This window comes from Schistocerca nitens, chromosome 3, assembly GCF_023898315.1.
Source record: "Schistocerca nitens isolate TAMUIC-IGC-003100 chromosome 3, iqSchNite1.1, whole genome shotgun sequence".
Taxonomy (NCBI): Eukaryota; Metazoa; Arthropoda; class Insecta; order Orthoptera; family Acrididae; genus Schistocerca; species Schistocerca nitens.
In genome coordinates, this window is record NC_064616.1 from 830,974,679 (window position 1) to 830,987,445 (window position 12,767).

General features: G+C 43.0%; 1 protein-coding gene and 1 pseudogene across 1 annotated transcript in view; both read right to left on the reverse strand.

Annotated features, from left to right (window-relative positions):
- Positions 1–12,767, reverse strand: part of LOC126248855 (glutamate [NMDA] receptor subunit 1) — a 613,579-nt gene that overhangs the window by 198,064 nt on the left and 402,748 nt on the right. The window lies entirely within an intron of this gene.
- Positions 2,768–2,885, reverse strand: LOC126250263 (5S ribosomal RNA; annotated as a pseudogene).

Sequence of the window (12,767 nt, forward strand, 5' to 3'; positions counted from 1 at the left end):
CGCCTTTGAGACTTAAGAATTTTTTTTTACGATACTGATTTGTGCTGCGACCTTCGTTATGGCACTGTCACAATGTTCCTTGAATGTCAAACTTGTATTAAGAATAACCCTGAGGTAACTAGGGGCTGAGCAGTAACTGAGAGTAGTTCCCTGCTGTGAGACTTTTAAACTGTAGTTTGCATATTTTTTTACAGAGATGGAAAGTGCTAACTACCGTTTTGCTTCGGGCTGTTGGCCTCGTAATAATTTCCGATGTCTTCAGGGACAGACGGAAGCTGTCTTTGAACGCTTTCAGATGTCTTATGGTGGGCAGAGGGGGCCATATCGTCAGCATAAACAAATTAGGTGCAAGCCTTATTACGTGGTTGGTCGTTGGCGGACACGTTAAATAGTTTGTAAGCAAGTAAGCTTCCTTGGGGATGAGCATTTTTGTTTTGCACCACTAAATTTTGATGTTTTGAAAACTAACATAGGATCTTCTGTTGTTGAAAAGCTCTGCAGTGATCTTCATAAAGCCATAATCTTTTCTTGTGACACATCTGGTAGAAGTGTCCTAATGTCTACTGTGTCGTAGGCCTCACTCAGGTCAACAAAGGAAAACACCGGTGGCAAGACCTTTCTCTAAGCCGTCCTCGATACAGTGGGTAAGATTCAGTACCTGCCTTGTGCAAGACCGACCAGGTCCGAAGCCAGCTTGTTCTTTTATGAGCTTATCTTCTATGATTGGGGTGAGATCAGCTAGAAGAATTCGTTCAAGTAGTTTGAACGGATGGAAGAACAAAGATAGAGGCCGGAAATTTTTTTGGGTCGTCTGATGATTTTCCTGGCTTGATCAGAACGACATCATTAGCTTGTCTCCAGTGCTTAGAAATGTTGAACATTCCCAGTGTGTTGTTGAAAATTTGGCGGAGGCAGTCAGTACTCCTTTAGAGACAGTGATAGCATTTCTACACGTACCTTGACTGCCCCAAATGTTTTACCATCTTTTAGAGCTCGGATACAATTAGCGATCTCTTCTGTTGTGATGGGGTGGCAGATGCTGTCAGTTTCTGATTTTATATCGCTTGTTACTTTACAAGTAGTCTTCAGGCGTTTCTTGCTGCACTTCCCAGTAATTAGACGTTGATGGGCGATTTCACTTGCAGTGACGTTTCTTGATCGTAAAGGTTTGTGAGGGCCATTGGATAATGTCTTTATTGTGGGCGATGCGTTCTTGCTGTTGTGAGTAACGTCGATGTCTGTCATCAGGCTACACAACTCAGTTCTGCGAGTGGGACCTATTCTCTGCACTAGCGTCTTACCCATCTTTACATCAGAGAGGGTCCACCTTAAAACTGTGCAGTATCCGGCGTATAGTTCCACATCGTCATGGTGTGTAGCTGGTTCTGTAGGCCCTTAGGATGCTCTAACGAGCAGGTTTAATCGGGAGATTGAAGAATGCATAGTAGCTCTTTTGATGTGTGATGATGTGTAGCTGGTTCTACCGCCACTTTGGATGCTCTGACAAGCAGCTTTAAGCAAGAGCTTGAAGAATGCATTGCAGTTTTTTTTGGATGGGAATCTATTTCCAGCACTATGTCTTCAACAATTTCGGCAAGACATCTCACTTGTCCTTTTTAAAGTTGAATCTACAGCTGAAGTGTGCGACTTGAGGTTGTAAAACGGTTTGAATGGTACACATAACTGATATGTCTTGTGTGAAGGGTACTGCTGCTTCTTTATTATTTGACTGATGTCACAGATGCAAAAAGGAGAGCAGGGTTGTAGATCTTCTCCCATCGACTCCAATAGAATATCTTTGGTTTGTTTCGGTGATTAATGAGTTTGTGTTGCTGGTCCTCTGCCCACAACTCAACTTCAAGTTAATTGTTGTTACACGCACTATATCCCTAATCAATGTGGTGGCTGCTGAATTCGCCGATAATTACTTGATTTTCTAGTTGTGATGATTTCCTGGGGGTTGTAGAACAATATTAGTGGCAGATTGTATGTAGACAGAAGTTTCATCGTATTTGTCACGTTCTATAGTTAGGATTTTGATGTAGTCACCATCTGCTAGACAAACGGATTTTATCACTAGGCTTCGTTTGCAGACTGTTGCACTTCCACACTACAAGTGAGGTCTTTCTATGTAACTAGTCTCACGCCATCAATTCTTGGTCGGCAGTCGTTTGTACTACGTTGTGTTTCTTCTATGCATAAATTATTACAGTCATGTTTGTGATATATGTCAGATAAATAAAAGTGATACCAATAAAACTGATTTGGTTGTTGAAAATCTCTCGATGTAATCGAGTTTAGCCTAACGGGTGGTCTTAAAAGAATATATTGTGTAAATCATTGGTTGTCATCGTGGCGAGAGGTTTGGCCAGGCCAATGGCACTGTTACCAGGGGACGCCGGGTGTTCTGCTTCGTGGTAAGAACACCGCACGTGGAGGCACCTCTCTTGTCCCCCAACTGGAGCTTCTCCATTTGCACCAGCTCTTTTACCATTAATTCCGCCCGAAATTCCACATACCGCCATTGGAAAGTTTAGTTCCGTACCCTTCACTTCTCAATATAAAAAGCACTCAGTCTCCAGGCCACGAGTGGCCTACCGGGACCATCCGACCGCCGTGTCATCCTCTGTGGAGGATGCGGATAGGAGGGGCGTGGGGTCAACACACCGCTCTCCCGGTCGTAAGATGGTATTCTTGACCGAAGCCGCTACTATTCGGTAGAGTAGCTCCTCAATTGGCCTCACGAGGCTGAGTGCACCCCGAAAAATGGTAACAGCGCATGGCGGCCTGGATGGTCACCCATCCAAGTACCGACCACGCCCGACAGCGCTTAACTTCGGTGATCTCACGGGAACCGGTGTATCCACCGCGGCAAGGCCGTTGCCTCTCAATATAAGGAGAATTGAATTATCTACACCACAACAAACGTTCATGCATAAATAATTCCTTCAATATATCCCAGTTCACTAGACCGACACTGTCATAACACCATAATGTTATGACAGTGTTGGTTCGAATCGGGAATTATTGAAGCAAATATATAGCTAATAGTTTGTTGTGGTGTAGTTAATTCAATTCTCCTGATATTTTGAAGTTAAGGGCCAAAACTAAAGTCATACAATGGCGGAATATGTAGAATTTCGTGCGGAAGAAATGGTAAAGGAGCTGCAGCAAACAGAGAAACTCCAGTTGCTTGACAAATCCAAAATCATACAAATTACAAAAGAAAGAAAAGACTTTGAATACAAACTGAAAAGTGCTAGCTGGTGGTGAACATTTGTAACCAGCTCAATATCATTAAGTTTATGATTGTACATAACAGTTTTATGTTTGATATACTAATGTGTAGTGATCTTAATGGTAGTGGGCTGTGCATATACAGTGTGAAACAACTGGCAACACAGATGAACATAAAGTTGTAATAATTTTATCGCATAGAATCTAATGATGACAGTATAATCCTGTGGAGACCGGTCATCATGCTTTTCATCAATCTTGGCTTATTAAGTTTCCTGCAGATATCATACACAGCAGATGCCCCCAGACCGACAATCTCGGGAATATGTAGCTAGTGTTTTATTTAACACATGATTCAGTTCGTGTGTTGTATTTAGTGCTGTGCATATTGCTTTCAGATTCGTCGAACAACTGCAGATTCTCCATTTGCTCCGGCTCCTTCTTCATTACTTCTATGCGAAAGACGATATATGAGGCCATTATGTAAGATTGGTTTTTATCCCTCCACTGAAGTAAATGCAGCTAACCGTTTGTTGAGGCATAGTGTTTCAAATCTCCTGATATCTTGAAGTGAAGGTTTCCAAACAAACCTTAGACGATGTCAAAACATATCAAGTGTCACGCAGAATAAACTATAAAACACATAGTGCAAATGGAGTAGTTCCACTTGTTTGATAAAATTGAAATCAGATAGATTGTAAAGAAGAGAAAATGCTGATAACTGCCAGCTGGTTGGGAAAATGAACATATGTAAAGGCGCAATAGAGTCACACTTATGTTTGTACATAAAACTTTTATATTCGAAACGCCGTTGCGTAGTGTTCTTCTTGGTAGTGGGACTTCCAATACTTACAGACAATATGTTGTAAAAATGTTATAGCGTAAGTTCAGATGATGATAGCATAGCTGTGTCGAAACCGATCATCCAATAAAATGCTTTGCAACGATTTTGGCGTGTAAAGTTTCCTTCATTTATCACACACTGCAGATTGCCCCCCAGACTAACAATGTCAGGAATATACAACTAGTGTTTTGTCAAACACATGAGTCAGTTAATAGATTTTATTCAATGTTACGTATATTAATTTAGAGTGTTTATGAAGATGTATGTTCTAGGAACCGATTTTTGCGATTGTGGTATGTATTTGGACGTTTATGGCAACAATTATCTCTCGGTTCATTTCCGTGTATTACGTGTTAGTCAATATTATTTTTCGTTCTGTATAAGTAATTTAAATTCTGAATACGTTTGGTTAATGTTGGTTCCTCGTCTAATGAATAGTGCGTTTCAGGTGGTGAGTGTGAACATTAGTGTATGTATTTCGCAGTAGCAGTTGAATACTGTTAAATTAATGTGTGACTGCCTTTATTGCCGCTCTGTGACCAAGCAATTTGCGTGAATCTAGTAATCGAGGAGTGTTAATGTTGATAGGACCAGAGAGTTCAAAATTTATAAAGTAAATACACACGACGGTGTGTTCGATCACCCTACTATTGTAAAGATTATCAAATGTAAATGCAGCAAGTGTAACTATCCGCCATTTTGAGTAATGTAATAATGATGAAACTATTGAGGAGACTGTCCAGCACTGTGTATGAATGAACTGATGGCTCAAGTGCATGATTGTGATATGAGCAGCTCATTTAGATATTTGCAAGGGAACCTTCTGGCTTCTTTACCTGATAATTTATTTCAGTGGGGTCAAGGGCTAAAGGAAAAATTGATTTGGTGATGGCACATCATACCTTGTTCAGTGTAACATTCCCCAAATAAATTTTTGTCCCGATTGCAGAAGTGACGAGAGGAGTCTGCCTGAGGCTGGGCTGTGTCCTGTCATTTTGAATTCATTTCTTCATGTTGATATGTTTTTCGGAAAACTGACGAGATCGTGCATGTGATGTTAAACTGATTCACAAGAATTGGTGAGTGGTTACGTTATCCACCCGCATTTTCACTTCATCTTTTCCTTCTAATTTCTTGTAGATTCAAGCGCAGATAGTGCATGTTCTTTGTTCCGCCAACTGCATGCTAGTTTTGTGGTTCTGGGTGAGCAGCGGGAACAAGCGGAAGGAGGAAGTTGGTCGCCATTGACCTGGTGGCCATCCTGAAGGGAAGATTTCCAGGGCAGCAGGGTTTTCTTGGCCTAGAGTCAACAACGGCTGAGTGCTGCAATAGCAGGCGCCAGGATGATGCTATCAGCAGCGTTCCATGTCTGTACAATGGAGTAGTACCTGTGGATTCGGGGCTTTCTCAAGAAACGTAGATAAGGACAGTGCTCGTATTTCAGCTGGGCCAGATAATATTTTTCAGAGGATGTTGTCTGGAATGCTTGCTGTAATTGTTTTCACCTAGATAGGGTCTTTCAGTGTTCAGTGAGAAACGGACGCATTTTTGTAAAATACTTTGTATTCTGTTTTTTGGGAGCAGAAAGTGCCAGTTGGATTGAGCATAGGAAATACTTGGACGCTTGTTTTTTGATGTGTGGGAATGTTGCCCAACCATTCATTCAGAAAACGTCTGTAGGTAGGAGATGTAACTTTGTCGTTAAACATTCCATTGGACAGAAGTTTGAGAGCTAGCCCTCCGATTGATAGAGAAAGGTGCAGAACTCTGGAGTGGAGAAGCTGAGGAGTCTCGGAGGATTAGGTGAAAAGCACTCTTTGAGTGTAATTGTCTCAGGTCTTGAGTTTCTTTAAGCACTTTTCGTGCTCGCTCCGGAACTAGAAAATTTCACACTGATGGGGTTTGTAGATATGAAGGACATACGAGATGAGCAAAATCTGACCATCCAACAATTGATGTCTGGGGATCATCCAGTTGCGAGAGTGCCAGCAGTCAATTGGTAAGATGTGTCTGCGGCACGGGGTTAAACTTAGGTGCGATCAGACCATCGGTTTTATTCAATTTGTAACCATCGTTTCTTACATGTAAATGTTCGTGTGGGTCACCAGTGATTTGCTGGGTAAAGTGTGGTGCCTGGGACTATGGATAACATCGTGGTCAGATTCGTGCAATCACTCACACAACCAGCTACTAATGATAAATTCTGTGGTTATCTTTCGTTTCCAGTATGGTATTATTCACTTGCACAACTATTATCAGAATGGTTTCGTGGCCCTTGTACTGTGCTAATTATCTGTATGAACGTTTGTTTATCGTATGATCTCATTATTGCATCAGATTTTGTGACATCAAATAACTGTACCTTGTTGAAATCATGTGAACGCATACAGAGAAAATAAATGTTGTAATTCCACTGACCCTTGAATTTAATGTAAGTATATAGAAATTATATCTCATTTCATGCTACATACTGTAAAAGTAGAGGTACCGAGGCTGTAACCCGTTAACTTGGGCCTGGTTTCTTATTATTTAAACAATTAATTGTCATTAAAAAACTAGCATTTCCGCTGTGTAACAATTTTAAGAAATAATTGGGTTCATGCGAGTTATGTCTCACGTAGACCCAGCTAGAGTTAACTCTTCTATCGAACTTCAATTTGGAGCCTTGTGGTGATCTTGCAAGTGTCCCTTTGTCCACAGCAGGCTGTGATCTCAGCTACTTTGGTCTCATGACACGTTGTATTTGGCAGTTGGTGTAACCGTTTGTATGGAATACTGCCTGCAGGTTCTGCAATTTCGCTGTTTGACCGTCTTCGTCCGAGAATTCGCGTGCCCTGTGCACTAGTGTGCTTAGAACATTTTCTTGTTGCAAAGATGCATGACAGCTGCAAGTGCAAATGCCAGTTTATTGTATACGCTTTCTCCTAGCGTGTTATCTGTACTTCATTTGACGATCACATACAGAAGTGAAAGTTCACTATTTCTTCTGTCTCCATCAGGAATTTGATGTTAGGTGCAGCGAATTCAGGCTTTGTAGGAAGTCTTGTAAATGATGTCACCCGTGTGGCCAGATTACGAATGTATCATGTACATATTAGAAAAGCTCAAGGGCTTCTTTCTTGAATGCCTCCGTAAATATTTTGGCCACGACTGATGATAGCGGGCAGCTCATCGCCACTTCGTCTGTTCCTAGTACCTTCATTCAAATAAAAAAGTAGGTTAACATAAGCACAAGTACAAACAGTTACGTTAAAGCACACCGTTAGCTCCTCTTGGCCCAGTCGAAATTTCTGAAGCTGCTGGATGAAATGTGCCTTATTCCATATTGGTACTGGCAAAGGGGCTGAGCATCTTTGTTAGGTGTTTAACTAATTCATATGTTGGTATGCTTGTATTACTAAGAATTGGGCAGAGTGGCTTTCCTTCGTTGTGGACTTAAGGTAGTCTTTAAGGTCTAGGTGAACACAACATCTACTGTAAACCGACGTATATAGATTTGTATTTGGATGCCGCCAGGTGTCATGCACCTTCACAACGAGTAGATGTCCTAAGCACACTAGTGCGCAGAGCACACGAAATCTTGGACCCAGACAGCCTAACAGCCGAATTGCAGCACCTACAGGCAATGTCCATGCGAACGATTACAGCAACTGCCAGAGACAACGTGCCATGAGACCAAAGAAGCATTGACTACAGCCTACTGAAGGTGAAGAACTTATTGCGTCGGCGATTTTTCCATACGTCGGGAACACCTCAACAAAAATTGGAAGGATGCACCAGAAACATAACGTCAAGTGCCTGTTCCGCCCACCAGCAGAGACGAAAGCCTTATTGGGATCAGTCAAGCATGATCTAGAATTCGGAAACTAGGAGTCTACTGCAACCGCTGCCAGGGCGGGGAAATGTACGAGGGTCACTCCATAAGAAATGCACACTGTTTTTGTAAAAATGCAGTTTTCATTCTGCATGTGTGAAAGTTTTACTGTGTGTAGATACATCCTTCCCGCTTGTTTTCAAACTTAGTTCAACCTGTTCCCGTGAGTGGCGCCATCAGAGCATGTCTTCAAGATGGCTGCTACACTTGACGTTCGTCAGAAGCAACTTGCTGTTATAGAATTACTGTGCTGTGAAAACGAGACAGTGGGAAACATCCACAAGAGGTTGAAAAAGGTGTGTGGAGATGCTGCTGTCGATCGCAGTACAGTTAGTCGGTGGGCAAGCAGGTTACGCGATGAAAGCGGGCACGGCAATATTGAGGATTGTCCTCGCAGTGGCAGGCCTCCTACTGCACACAGTCCAATGTGCAGAGAGTAAACGAATTGGTGACTACTGTCAGACGCATCACAGTGAACGAATTGTCATTCTACGATGGGATAGGAGAAGGAAGTGTTTGCAGAATACTGGAAGTGTTGGCGTTAAAAAGGTTTGTGCCAGGTGGGTTCCCAGGATGTTGACAGTGGCTCACAAAGAAATAAGAAAAACGGTATGCAGCGAACTTTTGGAACAGTACGAGAATGGTGGAGATGAATTTCTTGGAAGAATTGTGACAGGTGATGAAATATGGCTCCATCATTTTTCACCAGAGACGAAGAGGCAATCAATGGAGTGGCATCATGCAAATTCACCCAGGAAAAAAAAATCAGAACCACACCTGCTAGAAAAGTTATGGCTACGGTGTTTTTCGATTCCGAAGGAATCTTGCTTTTGGACATCATGCCAAGTGGAACCACCATAAATTCTGATGCACATGTGACGACACAGAAGAAACTTCAAGCTCGACTGAGTCGTGTTCGACCACATCGGTAAAAGCAGGATGTTTAGCTGTTGCACGACAATGCACCGCCACATGTCAGTCAAAAACTATGAAAGCGATCACATAACTCGGATGGACAACACTGAAACACCCGCCTTACAGTCCTGACCTAGCTCCATGTGACTATCGTCTCATTGGGAAACAAAAATTCTCTTCGTGGAACAAGGTTTGAAAATGGTCTCCCTTGTGCATGCTGCCAAACAGTGGCTCCAACAGGTTGGTCCAGAATTTTACCGTGCGGGTATACAGGCGCTGGTTCCAAGATGGCGGAAGGCAGCTGAGAGGGATGGAAATTATGTGGAGAAATGAAAATATCGTTCCTAAAGGATGTATTTACACACTGTAAAACTTTCAAACATGTAGAACAAAAGATGGATATTTTTTTAAAAAAATAGTGTGCATTTCTGTTGCACTGACCCTCGTATGTAGGTCAGGCTATCTGGCAGTGCAGGCGAGCATAAACGACACACAAAACGAACAGCCGCGACGCCCGCTCCGGCAGAGCACTGCATCTCCCACGGGCGTGTCAGGCGTTAGGATCACACCAAGTTGTTGCAGCAGTTCGACACTTTCTGGGACTGCATTCTAATAAATGCCGTAGAAATGCAGCTTCACAAGGAACTAGTAAATGAAGACAACGGTTTTCAACTAAGCAATGTCTGGGACCCAACATTGAGTGTACTCAAAGCACAACGGTAATTTACGTGGAAATCCGCTCCCGTCGTCGCAGCTGAAGAGGACAGGGGCCTATTGTCACCGCGCTGGCAGAGATTCGCGTCGAGCGATGGCAGCAGCGGGGCTGGGGCCAGCGGATCGAGTCCCAGGGACTGCTTTCCCCACAACTGCCCTTCACATTTGACGCTTAAGCTGCATGGCAACGATTTTAATGGGACTCAATTTCTGTGAATGGGCCGTGAATAATTTCACTCCGGATGCCTTACGAAGTGCTGTGCTCTCTGATGAATCCTTGCTGGCAAATTTTGGAGCAGTGAAGCGTCATAATACGTATTACTGGATAACAGAGAATCCTAGGCTGGTGCATCATGTCGATCATCAAAGGAGGTGGTCCATTTATATACGATGTGGAATCATTGGACATGAAATTATCAGGTCGCATCATTTCCCACGTCCTCTAACATGTAAGACGTATCGACCTTTAACGTCAATAATTCTGGTGCCGTCATTGAAACTGTCAGTCTAGACACGAAAGGCCGTAGTTGGATGCAGAATGACGGGCACTCAATCCATTTAGGGCATGGTGTTGCGCGGGAAATACAACCGGTTTTCTGGAAGACTGTAAGGAAGTTGTAGACCTCAGGAATAGACCGCACGGTCCCTCGGTTTACCACCAGCAGATTTCTTTTTGTGGGGATATCTAAAGAAATGTCTTTATATCACCTGTAACGACGCCACTATTTTTTGGACGTTACCAAAGAAACTAGCAGGTCAGCCTCAGCAGTGAAAGGCAGTCGGAAGACGCTTCCGTGCCAGCATGTAGACTTGCCGTTGGTGGGGAGGCTTGCGTGCCTCAACGATACAAATAGCCGTACCGTAGGTGCAACCACAACGGAGGGGTATCTATTGAGATGCCAGACAAACGTGTGGTTCCTGAAGAGGGGCAGCAGCCTTTTCAGTAGTTGCAGGGGCAACAGTCTGGATGATTGACTGACCTGGCCTTGTAACAATAACCAAAACGGCCTTGCTGTGCTGGTACTGCGAACGGCTGAAAGCAAGGGGAAACTACAGCCGTAATTTTTCCCGAGGGCATGCAGCTTTACTGTATGATTAAATGATGATGGCGTCCTCTTGGGTAAAATATTCTGGAGGTAAAATAGTCTCCCATTCGGATCTCCGGGCGGGGACTACTCAGGACGACGTCGTTATCAGGAGAAAGAAAAACTGGCGTTCTACGGATCGGAGCGTCGAATGTCAGATCCCTTAATCGGGCAGGTAGGTTAGAAAATTTAAAAACGGAAATGGATAGGTTAAAGTTAGATATAGTGGGAATTAGTGAAGTTCGGTGGCAGGAGGAACAAGACTTTTGGTCAAGTGAATACAGGGTTATAAATACAAAATCAAATAGGGGTAATGCAGGAGTAGGTTTAATAATCAATAAAAATATAGGAGTGCGGGTAAGCTACTACAAACAGCATAGTGAACGCATTATTGTGGCAAAGATAGACGCGAAGCCCACGCCTACTACAGTAGTACAAGTTTATATGCCAACTAGCTCTGCAGATGATGAAGAAATTGATGAAATGTATGATGAGATAAAAGAAATTAATCAGATAGTGAAGGGAGACGAAAATTTATTAGTCATTGGTGAATGGAATTCGACAGTAGGAAAAGGAAGAGAAGGAAACGTAGTAGCTGAATATGGATTGTGGCTAAGAAATGCAAGAGGAAGCCGCCTGGTAGAATTTTGCACAGAGCATAACTTAATCATAGCTAACACTTGGTTCAAGAATCATGAAAGTAGGTTGTATACATGGAAGAACCCTGGAGATACTAGAAGGTTTCAGATAGATTATATAATGGTAAGACAGAGATTTAGGAACCAGATTTTAAATTGTAAGACATTTCCAGGGGCAGATGTGGACTCTGACCACAATCTATTGGTTATGAACTGTAGATTAAAACTGAAGAAACTGCAAAAAGGTGGGAATTTAAGGAGATGGGACCTTGATAAACTGAAAGAACCAGAGGTTGTACAGTGGTGGTGGTGGTTAGTGTTTAACGTCCCGTCGACAACGAGGTCATTAGAGACGGAGCGCAAGCTCGGGTTGGGGAAGGATTGGGAAGGAAATCGGCCGTGCCCTTTCAAAGGAACCATCTCGGCATTCGCCTGAAACGATTTAGGGAAATCACGGAAAACCTAAATCAGGATGGCCGGAGACGGGATTGAACCGTCGTCCTCCCGAATGCGAGTCCAGTGTGCTAACCACTGCGCCACCTCGCTCGGAGGTTGTACAGAGTTTCAGGGAGAGCATAAGGGAACAATTGACGGGAATGGGGGAAAGAAGTACAGTAGAAGAAGAATGGGTAGCTCTGAGGGATGAAGTAGTGAAGGCAGCAGAGGATCAAGTAGGTAAAAAGACGAGGCTAGTGGAAATCCTTGGGTAACAGAAGAGATACTGAATTTAATTGATGAAAGGAGAAAATACAAAAATGCAGTAAGTGAAGCTGGCAAAAAGGAATACAAACGTCTCAAAAACGAGATAGACAGGAAGCGCAAAATGGATAAACAGGGATGGCTACAGGACAAATGTAAGGATGTAGAGGCTTATCTCACCAGGGGTGAGATAGATACTGCCTACAGGAAAATTAAAAAGACCTTAGGAGAAAAGAGAACCACTTGCATGAATGTCAAGAGCTCAGACGGAAACCCAGTTCTAAGCAAAGAAGGGAAAGCAAAAAGGTGGAAGGAGTATATAGAGGGTCTATACAGGGGTGATGTTCTTGAGTACAATATTATGGAAATGGAAGAGGAGGTAGATGAAGATGAAATAGGAGATATGATACTACGTGAAGAGTTTGACAGAGCACTGAAAGACCTAAGTCGAAACAAGGCCCCAGGACTAGACAACATTCCATTAGAACTACTGACAGCCTTTGGAGAGCCAGTCCTTACAAAACTCTACCATCTGGTGAGCAAGATGTACGAGACAGGCGAAATTCCCTCAGAGTTCAAGTAGAATATAATAATTCCAATCCCAAAGAAAGCAGGTGTTGACAGATGTGAAAATTACCGAACTATCAGTTTAATAAGTCACAGCTGCAAAATACTAACGCGAATTATTTGCAGACGAATGGAAAAACTGGTAGAAGCCGACCTCGGCGAAGATCAGTTTGGATTCCGTAGAAATGTTGGAA